This window comes from Lissotriton helveticus, chromosome 3_2 (genome assembly GCF_964261635.1).
Source record: "Lissotriton helveticus chromosome 3_2, aLisHel1.1, whole genome shotgun sequence".
NCBI lineage: Eukaryota > Metazoa > Chordata > Amphibia > Caudata > Salamandridae > Lissotriton > Lissotriton helveticus.
Genome location: NC_136062.1, coordinates 297,041,372 through 297,059,413, shown reverse-complemented (window position 1 = coordinate 297,059,413; position 18,042 = coordinate 297,041,372). Strand labels below are relative to the sequence as shown.

The 18,042-nt window shown below is 50.8% G+C and overlaps 1 protein-coding gene across 2 annotated transcripts in view; it reads left to right on the top strand.

The window, feature by feature from the left end:
* Positions 1–18,042, top strand: part of TLN2 (talin 2) — a 1,508,116-nt gene that overhangs the window by 849,753 nt on the left and 640,321 nt on the right. The gene's annotated exons all lie outside the window — the stretch shown is intronic.

Here is an 18,042-nt window from a genome sequence, read left to right as displayed (position 1 = left end):
TTTCTATCGACATGATGCTCTGCTCTAAGGGTTTCAAAACATGATGTAGTAGTTCCCTAAAATTCACTAAAAGCTGGGAATTGGCATTACATAAGGTACAGGCACCCCCCTCTTTGGCCGTAGGCACTGAATTTGCTGTGGGTTCCAACAAGTTAATAGATACAGAATTGGAACCATTCGAAGCACCCAGCGGTGGAGCAAATATTGCCCCCTTCTTGTTGGTGGTAACAGCTTGGGGGTTCTTAAGGTTGCCTTTCATTAGTTCTTTTGCCTGTTTTGGAACAGCGCCCTCCTTTGCCCCGTTTGGCGGAATCTCGGGACCTTGATCTTGGGATAAAAGTAACTGGAGGTCTGGGGAATTCTCAAGGTTCCCCGTGGAGTCGTAGTCGGAGGTAAGGTTGGTAGCTGACAGGTCGACCGTTTTCGGGATGGAATGGACCTCAGCTATAACATTAGGTTGCAGTAACACCGGGATGGATGTAATCAGTTGGAGTGGCGATTGAACTGATGCTAAGGGGCCCAGGGAGGACCTCCTAGCGGCTGCCAAGTCTTGTGACACCCTACGCTCCAATAAAGAAATACTTAGATTGATGGCCTCGTTAGTTCTTGTAATAAATTGGTCAAGAGGACCAGTAAGCAAAGCAGTTTTCATGGCCGTCTTACTTCTGGACCCCCTGGTCATGGTGGGGAGAGAAGAATTTCTTTTAATCTGGTCGTATGGCAATAGTAAAAATCAATACAAAAGTACCTTAAGTAAGAAGCGTATATGCCGGATCGCAAGGCCAAGGGGGGTAGCCCAGCCCAGCCTAGCTCAGTCTAGAACGGGCTAAAACGGGCCCGCCCTTGGCCCGGGCCCGCCCTTGGCCCGGGCTTCGCCCGGCGTCCCGCGAGACGGGTCTGATGTGGTTTAAATGCGCCACCTGGCGCTCCCAGGTGACACGGATCCCAGCAAGGGCTTCTGGGGGATGTAGTTTGCCCCTCGCCGGTCTCATCTCGGCGGCCCCGCTCTAGCTGGATTCAGAGCGGTCGGGCAGCGGGAGACAGGCGGGCGGGTCCGTGGAGGCAGTCAGGGCTCTGGAAAGATTCGTAGTACGCTCAGGGCAAAAGTTAACAACGGCAGCAAGGGCAGCAGAAGTTCCCCCACTCGATGGGTCTGATGCGGTTTAAATGCGCCACCTGGCGCTCCCAGGTGACACGGACCCCAGCAAGGGCTTCTGGGGGATGTAGTTTGCCCCTCGCCGGTCTCCTCTCGGCGGCCCCGCTCTAGCTGGATTCAGAGTGGTCGGGCAGCGGGAGACAGGCGGGCGGGTCCGTGGAGGCAGTCAGGGGTCTGGAAAGATCCGTAGTACGCTCAGGACAAAAGTTAACAACGGCAGCAAGGGCAGCAGAAGTTCCCCCACTCGATGGGTCTGATGCGGTTTAAATGCGCCACCTAGCGCTCCCAGGTGACACGGACCCCAGCAAGGGCTTCTGGGGGATGTAGTTTGCCCCTCGCCGGTCTCCTCTCGGCGGCCCCGCTCTAGCTGGATTCAGAGCGGTCGGGCAGCGGGAGACAGGCGGGCGGGTCCGTGGAGGCAGTCAGGGGTCTGGAAAGATCCGTAGTACGCTCAGGGCAAAAGTTAACAACGGCAGCAAGGGCAGCAGAAGTTCCCCCACTCGATGGGTCTGATGCGGTTTAAATGCGCCACCTAGCGCTCCCAGGTGACACGGACCCCAGCAAGGGCTTCTGGGGGATGTAGTTTGCCCCTCGCCGGTCTCCTCTCGGCGGCCCCGCTCTAGCTGGATTCAGAGCGGTCGGGCAGCGGGAGACAGGCGGGCGGGTCCGTGGAGGCAGTCAGGGGTCTGGAAAGATCCGTAGTACGCTCAGGGCAAAAGTTAACAACGGCAGCAAGGGCAGCAGAAGTTTTGTTGGTCAATAATTATATCCCAAAGATGAGATGAATTAACAAATACATGAAAAATATTTTATTATTAATTTGTTAATATATATATATTTTTTTATACTTGATTAAACTGTTACTCTCCCCCCCGCCCCGTAAATTATTTTCGAAACCCACCATATCTTTGGCACGTGGCCACAACACTCCTGCCTTTGCAGTCCACAAATCTACCCATAGAATTACTGTGAGCGTCCTGTGCTTCTTGACCCATTACTCAGTTACCATATCATTGTGTTGTAATGACTCTTTGTTGATGTTTTTATGATACAAAGATCAATTTGTCTCGGATCTTCCAGCTACTAAAGTTGTTTGGGTATGGCAACACCAATTTTCTTTTTCAGTATCAGCACAAATTGCCATAAACAATTTGAGAACAAACGATCACGCTGGTTCTGATAACACCCAAGCCAAGTACCTGTATGATGTAAACCCAGGTCTACCAGAAGCCTTCATTAAGTCCAACAGACGAAACACGTGTTGGCTGTTAGCCTGTGTCTGGAACAACTAAATCATTTAAGAATACCGACATCTATGGACACACGAGTTGAACTATTTATGCTCTTTACTACTACGCATGTGTTTTCGGCTATCTTTTCTGAATATGTGTTGGGTCCCCTGATATCTCATTAACAGTGGGGATGACCTAAAACTTTGGGCCTGGCTGTACCTTTTGGCACCAAAACTCGACTCATTCTTATATGGTCTGGCCGCGTCTGTAAAGACACAGATGAGCTAAAATTGACAAAATCTATTTTCATAGCTCAACACCAACCATGGCAGACTTCACAGCCCAAGGCTTCTCCCCCCGCCGATGAACCAAGGGCAATCTTGCAGACAGATTAAAATCAAACTAAGCAAAAAACATGAGATCTGAAAGAAACAGTTAGTTATAGATTCCTTACCTTAGCATTACCCCCAGGCGTCATAGGGGATCCGGAAAGTTTTACGTCGGTAGTACCCCTGCACGCCAAAAGGTGGCGTCGGTCGGCTTCGCGTTTGTCGTTGGCTTCGTGTTCGTCGGGATGTCGTCAAATTAGCTACTAAGACGCCGCCTCGCGCGCTGATTTTAGGTTTTTTTTCTGCGCCAGCCAGTGCAAATCCGGAGAGAGCAGTACCTCCACTTTTTGACTGACTTTTGTGCCGACTTTTGTCTACACAGTTTTGGAGTCTTCGACTCCTGGTACACATCATGGATGCCCGACTTCAAGGCTTGCGGTTCCTGTGGCAGACTGATGTTGGTAACGGATCCGCACCACGTGTGCCTGTGTTGCTTGGAGCCCAACCAGGACCCCAAGTTGTGCTCCGACTGCCGGACCATGAACCCGAAGTCTTTGCGGGAGCGGTCCTGAAAGCTTCCTGAGGCCTGACAGTTGGCTCCACTCTGTTCGAGGTCCCGGTTGCATGGGAGGTCGAGGGACCGGTTGCGGAGCCACTATCATCATTCTTCTTCCAAGTCTTCGCACTCAGGGTCAGGTAAGCTGAAGCACAAGAAGAAGTCGAAGAAGCATCGCCGCTCTTCGACTTCTCCCCGTCCGTCGGCCGATGAGGGTTGCGGGTGGTGCCCCTCCCGCGGCTCCGTGTGCGGAGCCTAAAGTGTCGACTCCAGCTTTCCCTCCCTTCCCAGGACCCGGAGCGACCCCTTCCCAGCTTCGTCAGTTTTACGAAGCGATGCATGCCATCTTCGGGCAGTATGACTCCGCCGGCATGCCTTCGGGCCCTGCGGATCGGCTGGGGGCCCTGGGCCTTCGCTACCGGCAGCTTCTGCCTCGGCCTCGGCCCCAGAGGGTCCCCTTGGAGCCAGGCCTGGAACCAGATCGGCGCCGGTTGACCTTGTAACTCCTCCCCCGACATCGGTTCCACCGTCACCTCGTCTGTAGCGGGCGTCGGCTGTGTCCCCAGCCGACGTAGACTCCGCCCTCCACCTTGAAGTAGACGCAGAGCCGAACCGGCATCAACCGACGCCGGATCTGGCGCCGATGGGTACTTATGTGACCTTGTTCTACCCTGACTCTTTTAGACCAGATTGGGAGCTAGAAGAGGGTGAGGAGAACAGGGAGGAGTCTGGAGACGCACTAACTGACCAGTTAGGCTCTGAACCGGACTGGAGAGAGTAACTCGGGAAGCCAGTGGTCTGGATTCCTCAACAGACCTTAGCATGTTGTCTCCTCCTACTGTGGCTGCAGAGGAGGGAGCGTCTTACGCCGTGGTGTTGCGCTTTAAGGACTCTCGGGCTACGGTCAGGTCTTTGGGCCTCTCCACCACCTGCCCTGCTCAGTCTGCTTTTCGCCTCTTTCGAGGCTATGGAAGGGGTGCCCCGCCACGTCCCACCCAGAGCAACATGCCAGCACAAGCCATTCAGCCCCTGCGCGACCGGGACGTGGGTACCAGTGGGCGGGCTAGTCCACCACAGCCCCCTCTGCCGCAGCCTCCAAACCCTCCTAGTCCGACCTTTCAGGGCCACCTATCGCCAGTGGGTGGTAGGATTCAACATCACCTCCCCCACTGGTGCACCATCACGTCGGACAGGTGAGTTTTGCAAATAGTCCCAAGGGGCTACTCCATCCCCTTCGAGACTACCCCTCCATCCATGCCACCTCAGTACCATTGCATGTCGGAGGATCATCTGGCCTTCTCCAACAGGAAGTTTCAGCACTCTTGGCCAAGGGTGCCATCAACCGAGTTACTGTCCCAGAAGTAGGTCGTGGTTGTTATTCCTACTACTTTCTGGTGCCCAAGAAGGACAAAGGCCTGCATCCTTTCTTGGATCTTAGGGACATCAACCGCTTCCTCCGGAAGGAGAAGTTCAAAATGTTGACGCTAGGTCAAGTCCTGTCTGCCTTCGACCCTAAAGACTGGATGGTAGCGTTGGACTTGCAGGACACTTACTTTCACATCCCCGTCCTGCCGGCCCACTGGCATTACCTACGGTTCACGTAGGCCACAAGCACTTTCAGATTACTGTGCTCCTCTTTGGCCTTACCAGTGCCCCATTAGTGTTCACGAAAGTGATGGCGATGGTCGAAGCTTATCTGCGCAAATCAGGGGTTCCAGTCTTCCCCTATCTCAACGCCTGGCTATTGAAGGCGGGCTCGTCCCATGCTGTTGTCTCGCACCTCCAGACTGTGGCCAACCTCCTGCATTCGCTGGGGTGCTTTATCAACGTGCCGAAGTCACACTTGCCTCCCTCTCAGAAGCTCCTCTTCATCGGAGCGGTTCTGAACACAACGCAGTTTCAGGTCTCTCCTTCGGAACAGCGAGTCTGGGATATTCGGGCTATGATTCCGATCTTTCAGCCTCTATCCCGAGTTTCGGTGAGGATGACCCTCTGGTTACTGGGCCTGAAGGCCTCCTGCATCCTGCTGGGGGACCATGTCAGATGGCATATGCGGGCTCTGCAGTGGGACCTGAACATTCAGTGGCACAGCATCAGGGGAACCTGTCCGATTGCATCCTGATCTCGGAGGGCACTGCACATCAATTGCAGTGGTGGCTTATGAGCCAGGATTGGGGTAGGCTTCCAGATCAGCCTTCTCTTTTCAAGTCTCCTGTTAATCGTTTCCTTAAGGGCATTGCTCATCTATTTCCTCCTGTTCCCTTCGTAATGCCCCAGTGGGACTTGAACTTGGTTCTTTCATATCTTATGTGCGCTTCCTTTGAGCCGCTACATAGCTGTCCTCTCAAGCTTCTGACTTTATAAACTGCCTTCCTGGTGGCCATCACCTCTCTTGCAGGGTGAGTGAGCTCCAAGCTCTTTCTTCAAAGCCTCCTTTTCTGACTGTCCATCTGGACAAGGTTGTCCTTCGAACTCGTCCATCGTTCCTTCCCATAGTGGTTACTCTTTTCCATATTGGACAGACCATCACTTTGTTCACCTTCTTTCTGCCGCCGCATCCTTCCAAAGAGGAAGAGAGGCTCCACCGTCTGGATCCAAAACGTGCCCTTTCATTTTATTTGTATCGCCCAAAGCAATTCCGGGTGGATGACTAGCTCTTTGTTAACTACGTTGTTGGCTACGTGGATGCCAAAAAAAGGTTGGGACGTGCACAAATGGACCATCTCTAGATGAGTTGTTTTGTGCATCAAGGCTTGCTATTCCTTGGCAAAGAAGGAGCCTCCAGTGGGGCGACATGCCCATTCCACTAAGGCGACAGCAGCTGCCACTGCTTTGGGACGTGGAGTCCCCCTCAATGACATCTGTCAGGCAGCTATGTGGGCATCGCTGCACACGGTCACTAGACACTACTGCCTTGGCAGCCAAGTCCTGAGAGACGGCTTCTTTGGCCGTTCTGTTTTCCAGGAATTTCTGGTGTGAACTTGATTCGCAGACCCACCTCCGGCGTTGGTATTGATGGGGTATCTATTCTAAGCTAAGGAATCTATAACTAACTGTTTCTTTCAGATGAACAATTTACTTACCTTCAGTAACGACATATCTATAAGAAACATAGGTTAGTTATAGATTCCTTACCGCCCCACCCATCCTCCCCGTTAAGCGAACTAACTTCTAGGGTTAAGGATTTCCTTTCAGGGCCTTAGTTTTGTGCACCAGTGGTCAGTGTCTTGCTAGGCTCTGCGCTTCTGGCGTGGAAAGTCATGTAACGAACTGACGTCAGCGTGCGGGGCGGCGTCTAAGTAGCTATCGCAACATCATTTCGGCAACCACGACGACGAACGCAGAGCCGACCGACGCCACCTTTCAACGCGCAGGAGTACTACTGACAAAAAAACTTTCTGGATCCAGTCTGACGCCTGGGGTGTCATTCTAAGGTAAGGGATCTATAAATAACCTATGTTTCTTATAGATATATATTTACCAAAGTTAAGTAACTTGTTCTTCTTGTCCCTCAAACTATTCTAACCTGTATTGGAGGTAACTCGTTTTTCTTAAAGATAAAACTGATGATTACTGTTCCACAGCCGCAAAGAGTCAAAGAAAAGACTTGCATAGAGTGAAAAAGAGCTTCTGTGGAGCTGAAGTTTGACGCATTGTGAGGGAAGATTCTTGGAGAAAAATGAGACGAGAGCATAGCTTTTGTAGGCAGATTGGCACCTACAGGGAGTGGAAGAATGGAAAAAACTGAACACTCCCAGAGACCTAAACGTGTGGGGAGATATACTGTCTGGACTTGCATCTGTGTGTTGGCACCTGGGGTAGATTTTTCTAGACACATCTGGTCAAGCATTGTAAGGCATTAGCCTTTTATGCACTTTGCGAGGGCAGAGATTAAGGACAGAGTCGCAAGATAAGTGCTGCAGAAAAATTGTAGCGATCTTGGGTGAAATGTGGCCTCTTTGTGCTCCATGATCAAAAATTAGAAGGTGACAATCTGGACCTTTTTTTCTTTAAACCGAGGAATGCAAAGGTAAAACAACATCATGTAAATGATCCCCAAATGGTCAGAGACCCTGGAATAGTGGCCTCAGCAAGAATTGATAGATACAGGGTAGTTATCAAGGTTAATTTAGTCGAGAGTGTTCCCTGTGGCGGTGGAGGGTTAAAGGAGATCAAACTTGAGAAAGAGAATGAAATGAGGTTAGTAATGGAGGGCTTGTGTAAAAAGATTGAGGCCATGAATGAAGCAAATTAAGTACCGATCTGCAGGGCGGAAATCTGGTAAGATGGACAGATTCAGGTTTTAGGGGCACATGCATCAAAGGCTTTTGCGATCGGAAACGGTGCGATTCGCAAAAATCGGCCGTTTGCAATCGCAAATTGGCCTTTGGAGTTGCATGAAAGTGTTTCCTATGCACAATTTAAGAATTTGCAATTATTTGCAAATTCCTAAATTGCGATAGCATTTAAGGAATTGCAGTTTGCGATTTCTTAAATGCAATGCTAGAAGCACTTTCAAATGGCGATTTCTCTATTTGGGACCACAAATTACAGACAAATCAAACTTGTCTGTAATTTGGAAAAGCTTTGAAAATTGCACTCAAATGCATATTTTAAAGTTTCCAGTTACACACACACATGCCCTTGGGGCATGTGTGTGCGCAACATGGGTGCACATTACAATTTCAGGGGTGCAACAGGGTGTAATTTTGACACCCTTGAAATTGCATGAGCAATTTGCGAATACCTACTAGTACTCGTATAGTCAAGTCAAGTAAAAATTTGTATAGCGCACTACTCACCCAGAGGGTCTCAAGGCGCTTGGGGGAGAGGGGTTCGCTACTTATCAAACAGCCAAGTTTTGAGTTGTTTTCTGAAGGAGAGGTGGTTCTGTGTGAGACGGAGGGAGTTCCAGGTTTTGGCCGCTAAGTAGGAGAATGTTCTTCCTCCCATGGTGGTTCTTCGGATGCGTGGAATACCGGCGAGGGCTTGGTTGGACGATCGTAGTTGGCGGGTGGGGGTGTAAAAGGTCAGGCGAGTGTTGAGGTATTTGGGTCCTAGGTCGTGGAGGGCCTTGTGTGCGTGAGTGAGAAAACGTTATTCTCTTGTTGACGGGGAGCCAGTGAAGGTCTCTCAGGTGGCCGGATATGTGATTGTGGCGGGGTATGTCTAGGATGAGTCGAGCGGGGGCGTTTTGAATGCGTTGAAGTCTCTTCTTCAATTTGGCTGTGGTTCCGGCGTAGAGGGTGTTTCCGTAGTCCAGTCGGCTTGTGACCAGTGCTTGGGTGACCATCTTCCTTGTTTCGGTTGGGATCCATCTGAAGATTTTTCGGAGCATACGTAGGATGTTAAAGCATGACGATGAGACGGCGTTGATCTGTCTGGTCATCGAGAGGGCGGAGTCTAGGATGAATCCCTGGTTGCGAGCATGGTCTGTTGGTTTGGGTACGCTTCCTAGGGCCAGTGGCCACCATGAGTCGTCCCATGCAGAGGGGGATGATCCTAGGATGAGGACTTCCGTCTTGTCTGAATTCAGTTTTAGGCGGCTGTTCTTCATCCACTCGGCTACGTCCTTCATTCCTTCGTGTAGGTTGGTTTTGGCGGTGTCTGGGTCTTTAGTGAGGGAGAGGATCAGCTGTGTGTCGTCAGCGTATGAGATGATATTGAGGTTGTGCTGGCGAGCGATGGTTGCGAGGGGGCTCATGTAGACGTTGAAGAGGGTGGGGCTGAGCGATGATCCTTGTGGTACGCCGCAGATGACTTCGGTGGCCTCTGATCTGAAAGGGGGGAGGCGGACTCTTTGGGTTCTTCCGGCGAGGAACGAGATGATCCAATCCAAAGCCTTATCTTGTATCCCGACGTTGCTGAGGCTTTGTACCAGTGTGCGGTGGCTGACCGTGTCAAATGCTGCGGAGAGGTCCAGGAGAATGAGGGCAACTGTTTCCCCGTTGTCGAGTAGTGACCGGATGTCGTCTGTGGCTGCAATGAGGGCAGTCTCGGTGCTGTGGTTGGCTCGGAAGCCGGACTGTGAGGGGTCGAGGGAGCCGTTAGACTCGAGGAAGGTGGTGAGCTGACAGTTGACGTCTTCTCTATGACTTTGGCGGGGAATGGGAGGAGTGAGATGGGGCGGTAGTTTTTAAGTTCGGTGGGGTCTGCAGTGGGTTTCTTCAGGAGGGCACTGAGTTCGGCGTGTTTCCAGCTTTCCGGGAAGGTAGCGGTGTTGAGGGAGCAGTTGATGATATCCCGGAGTTGGGGTGCGATGATGGAGTCGGCTTTGTTGAAGATGTGGTGGGGGCATGGGTCGGTTGGAGATCCGGAGTGGATTGAGTTCATCAAGTGGATGGTGTCTTCGGTGCTAATCGGGTTCCAGGCGCGAAGGGTGGTGGAGGGGGGCTTCAGTTCGGTGGTGACGGGAGTGGTCTGGTCGCCGAAGCTGTTATGTATGTCAGCGATCTTGCTGTCGAAGAACGAGGCTAGAGAGTCGCAGAGGTCTTGAGAGGGAGTGATGTTATTAGTGTCGGCGTTGGGGTTGGTGAGCTCTTTGACAATGCTAAAGAGTTCCTTGCTGTTGTGGGCGTTGTTGTCTAGTCGATCCTTGAATGCTGTTTTCTTGGTGGAGCGGATCAGTTGGTGGTGTTTGCGGGTTGCGTCCTTGAGGGCGGTCATGTTGTCTGTGATTGGGTTTTTTCGCCAGGCTTTCTCGAGGGTGCGGCAGTTCTTTTTGGAGTTCTTGAGGTCGTCGTTGAACAAGGAGGCTTTTTTGTTCCCTGGTTTGTTGTGATGGTTTTTCAAGGGTGCTAATTCGTCGGCGCAGTGGGTGATCCACTGTGCGAGATTGATGGCTGCTTGATTTGGGTCCGTTGATATGGTGGGGAGGTTTTGTTTCAGAGATGTGGTGAGCTGGTCGGTGGTAACTTTGTTCCAGTTTCTGCGGGGAGCTTGTTGTGGTTGGTGGTGGGTCGTGGTCTTTTTGAAGCTGAAGTGGACGCAGCTGTGATCTGTCCAGTGGAGTCCTGTGGCGTGATTAAAGGAGATGTACTTGCTGGAGGAGAAGATTGGGTCAAGCGTGTGACCGGCTAGGTGGGTGGGGGTACTCACCAGTTGTTTGAGTCCGAGATTGGTGAGATTGTCCAGCAGGGTGGTGGTGTTGTTGTCGTTGTTATTCTCTAGGTGGAAGTTGAGGTCTCCAAGGAGAATGTAGTCTTTGGAGGGGAGGGCGTGTGGGCTGATAGTCAGCGATGTCTTCACTGAATTGTGTGCGGGGTCCAGGGGGTCTGTAAATGAGGGTGCCTCTGAGTGTGGTCTTGGGGTCGGTGTGTATTTGGAAGTGGAGGTGTTCGGTGGCTATGAGGGTGTCTTTGGAGCTGGTCGAGATGCAAATGGTGTTGTTGTGGACGATGGCAATGCCTCCTCCTGTTTGGTTGATACGGTCTCTTCGGATGATCTTGTAACCGTCCGGGATGGCTATGGCGATGTCAGGCGCTGATGAGGCGTTCATCCAGGTTTCCGTAAGGAAGGCGACGTCCGACGATGTGGTGTCGAGTAAGTTCCATAGTTCAATGGCGTGTCTGTGGACTGAGCGGGTGTTGAGCAGGATGCACTTTAGGTGGTTGTTGTCGGAGCTCTGTTTTGCGTTTGTGGGTGCAGTGTGGGTGGGTCTTTATGCAGGAGAACTTGCAGGATTGGCAGGTGAAGGGTCCATGGGTATGTCCTGGGGCGGCTTGGTGGCAGTCGTGGAGGCGGCCGGGGTTGAGTGTAGTGAGGGTTGCGGCGTCGTAGGTACGGTGGGAGGGATGGTCTTTGCGGATTCAGGGGTTCTGGCGCTGGGCGCGGGCCAGGCGTGGACGGGCGTAGATGGGCTTACCTTTGGCGCGCCTTCGGCGTGCATAGGGCGCGTAAGCGCATCTGTCATAAGTGGAGAGTGGAGGGAGGGAGGAGCAGCGGGAGGCGGGAGCGGGGTGGTGAGTGGGGAGGGGAGGGGTGAAGCTGAAGGGAGCGGGGGTGGGGCCGGAGCAGCAGGGATCGAGGAAGAATCCAAACACAAACAAATGGAGGCACAGTAAATAAATACAGGGGCACGGAGGCAGGGAGACAATCTAAATATGCGGCACAATCAGCACAGGGCACGGAGGCACAAATACGGGCTAAAAAGCAGGATAATCAACACAGGGGCACGGAGTCACGGTTAAAATCGATACAGGCTCAATCGATACAGGCTCAATATGCAGGCTCAAGGACTACTACAAATGCAGGGGCACGAAGGCACGATGTGCGTTCTCAGTACTTATCTGATGAATGCAGTGGCAGCGGGAGGAGCGACCGGCTCTGACCAGGTCAGGTCGAGTCATATTGCATGCAATCTCCCATTCATTCCTACGGGCCTGTAGACCCGTAGCAATTAATGGGAAGGCGTTCCTTAATTGCGACTCGCAATTTGCGAGTCGCAATTAAGGAATGTTTAGAAAAAACTATTTTTATAGCGATTCCTACATGCATAGGCTTTTGCAATTCCTTAATTGCGATTCCTTAATAATCGCAATTAAGGAATCGCAAAATCCGACCTTTATGCATGTGCCAGTTCGTGCTCTGGGTGAGAAGCACATAGCACATACATAGCACAATGACTGATGGAGTCCATGGATGTAGATGGAGGAGAACGTTATCAGGGTCGCTATAGGTTAAAGCAGAGTGGAGCCAAAGTTACAGAGCATGTGAGCTAGATCCAAGCCATATTGTACATTTTACCAAACAGAGGCACACAGCTAGAGGGAGGCAAATAGGAGTAAATTCGTAGGCTTATGGAAAGTAAGGGACTGCTGTTTCCTGAAAGAATGTGTAATTGAAACAGACTAAATAGTTTAAAAAGGAATTTGGGTTGCAACTTTTTTAGGCTGACTGGCCACGCCCAGGATGAGGTTGGCTAGATGTAATTCTTTGTGTTTGACCTAAAAACAATAACAAAAATATGAAAACTACACAAGTGTAGAACTTGAGGACGTTGAATGGAAGCAGAGGACCAAGAAGAAGTTGGGTGGGTAGGTGTACCAAAACACCAACACATGTGAATCGCCAAGCACCAGAGCAAGCTTATTCAAAAGGACGTGTGCGGCATGACGATAATGCCGTCTTTTATTACTCAAAAGTCTACAAATAGCTTGTATGCATCCTTCTGCAAGCGTAGAGTTTTTATCTGTATTGTGATGTTTGAGTAAGAAACATAATCCTAAATCGAAGCAAAAGAATTCTGATGTGATGAGATGAGGGCTCAGAATAATCATCCTAGTAGTTTGGGAGCTATCGCTCTTGCAAATCCATCCCATTCTAAGAAAGTGTATTGAGAAGCCGCGGGTTGACTGCATAAGGCACTTTAATGGCAGAGAAAATACATTTACGTCACTAACTTTACTTCTTTTATCAGGCTGGAAATTGAATCCATGTCTGTAATTCAACTGTACTAATAATTTAGTTTATGATCTGCTGCTCAATGCCAGCCAGTGCATAAATGTAATAAGCATAATGTATTTGACATTTATATATCAATCATCTAATAACAGAGCTTTTGTTCTTGTCAGACCACTGCTGTGCATTCTCAAGAGTCACTAGTTTCCTTCAAATTAGTTCTCCATTACGTTGTAAAAGAGATATTGTGTTTCTGGTTTGACTGCAAACAGGAGTGTGCACACATGTCTGTACGTAATTGTGCAGGAAAACTCATACATGTACTTTTTTTATATGGACATGAATAAGGGTGCGTACATGTTCATGCCTACCTGTGTATATAAGTGATTATTTCTTCATGCAGGTTTAGAAAGTTAAACCTTTGTGACTTGATGTACAGGAATACCTGATGAGTTAATTCAAAGCTATAATGTGTAATGGCAATAGAAACAGCCCTTTGCATGTCCTCAATGTTTAAACAACATGCACACGCTTTGTTTAAAAGTAGTTTAGTTTAATACCCCCAAATAATTCGTTTTCTGTGTTTATGCTAATTAAACTTTGTTTTAGCAATCCTTTGTCAGGATGAAGGTGACATGGTCAGCACTATTTTCTCATATCTTAATGTTAATAGTTCTCAGTTAAGACTGGTCCACATTATATGCCCACTTGCATGTGTTAATGGTCCTTAGTGTGATCCCCATTGTTACTTTAAAACTTCAGTAGTGGATATCTGGCAATGCTTGGATAAACCCATGGCTCCCTTGTTCGTTTCAGTATGGGATCCCTTACATTTACGTATTAGAGTGGCCTTATATCAATGTTTCCATTATGATACTTATGATTTCTCTACCATATGATATCTTAGACTCTTCCTTTTTTTATTAGTTGGATGTATGAGGGCTGGATCTTTTACATTGACACATGTACTCTTTAAGACAATGGTATTAGTAGGCACTTTCATGTTATCCTAGTATATCGGGGCAGACATAGGTCTTGTCCGGAGCAGCCCCTCTTTTTCAGTAAATGCATTAGTATCTGAGAATATGCAGTTGTAGTACGCACACCTTTAACCATAGAGAATGTGACGTGGCAGTAGTCCAGTCTTAGTCTCGCTTTGTTTCTGGAATAATACATGGACAGCATAGAGAAGTGTGTATTGTTGAGAGGGAGTACCATTGAATTTGATCATCTACCAATGGGTTATGAATAACTGTGGTCTGCTCAACTATCCCCATCATTTAGCAATATTGCCATCGCTAGGCCTATTCTGTGCCTAAGGTCTATTGGAATAGATTTTTCTTGTGCCTTCTCCGGTTACTGATTTGGGTTGTGTATTTCAAATTGTATTCATTCTGGGTTCATGAAGAATATCAAATGGGGAAAAAGAAAAAAAACACATTAAAGATATAACATTGTTGTTTGCGCCGTGTCCCTCCATATCTTTGAGCAGTATGCTTGAGTGTTATGAATAAATGTGCAAGTAGCCTCACTCTTTGCAGTGGAATGACTAATATGGTGTCAGTGCAGTGATTCTGACATTAGTCACTATAAAAATGTTTTTAGGGTTTCTGCCACTAGATTTCACTGAAAAAAAGATATGAATTAATGGGTAACACAACATTGAGCAAAGGCTAACTTTGGGGTGTTTTTTTCCCCCATAAAGTTAGGTGTGGTGACCTTTTTAGTCATATTTTATAGTCACTCGTGACCTTCTAGCCTTATCCTGTTAAGATACAGTATTGAACAAGATTAGGTGTAATTATCGTGTTTTCTTTGGTCTGATATTCCTTTGACTGTTACATTCAGTGGCATGCACAATTGAGTACCTCGTAAAACAGTAGAGAGGCAACTGCACAAACTTCATAAGTGAAAAGCAATGTGCTAAGCAATCAACAAAAATAATTGACCAATTTGGGAAGACGCCAAATTGACATAGAGACGAGTTTGAATGGCTGAACACGGCCCCAAATGCAGTAAGATACTTTGTGAATTGGGCACTAGAAATCTGAAGGACACTCCACACGTCTTATGGCACCTTTATACAACGCGTGTAACTATCAATCAATCAATCAATCAATCAGGAGTTTGTTAAAGCGCGACTACTCACCCGTAAGGGTCTCAAGGCGCTAGGGGTGGGGGGGGTTTGGGGGGGTGCAGGTTCCATTCCATCAAGGAGGGGGTCTGTCGAAGAGCCAGGTTTTGAGGTTTCTTGCGAAGATGGGGAGCGATGTTGTCTGTCTGAGGTGGAGCGGAAGGGCGTTCCATGCTTTGGCCGCGAGGAAGAAGGAGGAGTGGCCTCCCGATCTGGTCTTTCTGGTGCGGGGGACCACAGCGTAGGAAAGCTGTGCTGATCGTAGGGTCCTTTGGGGTGCGTGGAATTTGAGTCGGCTGTTCAGGTATGCTGGTCCGGTGCCGTGGAGGGCCTTGTGTGCGTGGGTGAGCATCTTAAAGGTGATTCTCGCCTCGACGGGGAGCCAGTGGAGTGTGCGCAGGTGCTGGGAGATGTGGCAGTGTTTTGGCAGGTTGAGGAACAGTCTTGCGGCGGCGTTCTGGATGTTCTGTAGCTTGCGGATGAGGTTTTTGTTTATTCCGGCGTAGAGTGCGTTGCCGTAGTCGAGTCTGCTGGTGACCAGGGCGTGAGTGACTGTCTTTCGGTGTTCGAGGGGGATCCATTTGAAGGTCTTACGAAGGAGGCGGAGGGTGTGGAAGCAGGAAGATGAGACAGAGTTGATCTGGTGGTCCATTTTGAGCTCGGAGTCCAGGATGATTCCCAGGTTGCGTGCGTGGTCTGTGGGGGTTGGCGGGTTTCCGAGGGCGGTGGGCCACCAGGTGTCACTCCAGGCGTCGGGGTTTGGGCCCATGATGAGTACTTCTGTTTTGTTGGTGTTTAGTTGTAGGCAGCTGTTTTTCATCCATTTGGCGACGGCTTCCATGCCTTCTCGAAAGTTGCGTCTGGCGGTGTTGGGCTCGTTGGTTAGGGAGAGGATGAGCTGGGTGTCGTCTGCATATGACACGATGTTGAGTCCGTAGGTTCTGACGATGGGGGCAAGTGGAGCCATGTAGACGTTGAAGAGCGTCGGGCTGAGGGAGGAGCCCTGGGGGACTCCGCAGGTGATAGGTGTGGGGTCCGAGAGGAAAGGGGGGAGTCTGACCCGCTGCGTCCTGCTGGAGAGGAAGGAGCAGATCCAGTCGAGGGCCTTGTCCTGGATTCCTGCATCGTAGAGTCTGCGTATTAGGGTGCGGTGGGAGACTGTGTCGAACGCCGCTGATAGGTCGAGGAGGATGAGGGCTACTGTTTCTCCTTTGTCCAGTAAGGTGCGGATGTCGTCTGTTGCGGCGAGGAGGGCGGTTTCCGTACTGTGGTTTTTTCTGAAGCCGGATTGGGAGGAGTCGAGGATGTTGTGTTCTTCAATGAATGTGGCGAGTTGGCTGTTGATGGCTTTCTCGATGACTTTCGCTGGGAACGGGAGCAGGGAGATGGGTCTGTAGTTTTTGAGGTCGGTGGGGTCCGCTGAGGGTTTCTTTAGGAGGGGGTTGACCTCGGCGTGTTTCCAGTCGTCGGGGAATGAGGCGGTCGCCAGGGAGCGGTTGATGGTTTGGCGGAGCATGGGTGCGATGGTGTTGGCGGCTCCGTTGAAGATGTGGTGGGGGCAGGGGTCCGTGGGGGCCCCTGAGTGGATTGACTTCATTGTCTTCAGTGTGTCTTCGGTGGTGAGGGCTGTCCAGTCATCAATCGCTGGTTTCCGGGTGTCGGGGGTGGTTGGTGAGGGTTCAGTGTGTTGGTTGTCTTCGTCGAAGTTGTCGTAGATGCTCTTGATTTTGTGGTGGAAAAAGATGCTGAGTTTGTCGCAGAGGTCTTGTGAGGGAGGGATGTCGGTAGACTCGCTGGTGGGTTGGGCGAACTCCTTGATGATGCTGAAGAGTTCCTTGCTGTTGTGTGCGTGGGTGGAGATTCTGTCTTCAATCGCTTTTTTCCTCGTTTCTCTGATGAGTTGATGGTGGGCGTTGGTGGCGGCTCTGAAGTTGTTGTGGGCTTCTGTGGATTTGGTGTTTCTCCAGGCCTTTTCGAGGCGGCGGCATGTGCGCCTGGACTCTCGAAGTTCGGTGGTAAACCATCTGGCTTTCTTGGCACGGGTATTGTTGTTTTTCTTGAGGGGGGCTATGGTGTTGGTGCTGTCCGAGATCCATCTATGCAGGGTTCGGGCTGCGGTGTTGGGGTCGTCGTTTTCCGCGATGGTTGGGGTGGAGTTGTTGAGTGAGGAGGTGAGCTGGTCATCGGTGATTTTGGTCCAGTTTCTTTGTGGAAGCAGGTGCTGGTGTCTGTGGATGGTGGGTGTTCTGAAGGTGAAGTGGACGCAACGATGGTCGGTCCATGGGAGTTCGGTGGTGTGGCTGAAGGTGATGGAGTTTCCTGTAGTGAAGAGGGGGTCGAGGGTGCGTCCTGCTGGGTGCGTGGGCTCGGTCACGATCTGGCGGAGTCCAATGTTGTGGAGGTTGTCCATGAGGGATGTGGTGTTTGGGTCCAGTTGATTGTCGAGGTGGAAGTTAAGGTCTCCCAGCAGGGTGTAGTTTGTGGATGCGATGGCCTGCGGGGAGATAATGTCCGTGATGGAGTTGGCGAAGGGTCCGCGGGGTCCAGGGGGTCGGTAGATGAGGGTTCCTCGAAGGGCGGCGGTGGGGCTGGCCAGTATCTTGAAGTGAAGGTGTTCCATCAGTTCTGTGGACTCGTCAGGGAGTGTGCTCTGGCGGAGGCTGGATTTGTGGACGATGGTGATTCCTCCTCCTGGGTGGATGGGGCGGTCCTTCCTGGAGATCTTGTATCCTTGGGGGATGACGATGGCGATGTCCGGTCCCGAGGTGGTGTTGGTCCAGGTTTCGGTGAAGAATGCTACGTCTGGGGTTGTGCTGTCGAGGAGGTCCCAGATTTCTGTGGCGTGTTTGTGGAGGGATCAGACGTTGAGGAGGATGCATTGCAGGGTCTTCAGTTCGGTTGTGTTCTTGTGGGCGGGTTGTGCTGGATCCGTGTTCTTGGCGGTGCTGCAGGTGTGCCGGCAGCGGTGGCAGCTGAAGGGTCCATGGGTGTCGGCTGGTGATGCTAGCTTGCAGTTGTTGTTGCAGCCTGGGTTGAGTGCGTGGAGTGCTGCTGGGTCGTAGCGTTGGCGGGGCGGAGGTCCAGGGTTCCTGGTGCTGGTCGCGGACGGGTCGCAGACGGGCGCAGACGTGCTTGCCTTTGATGCGCCTTCGGTGCACCAGCGGCGCGCCCGCCATTAAGTAGGGGTCGGGGAGGGCTGGACAGCTGGGAGGCGGGAGCGGGGAGGGGAGCTGGAT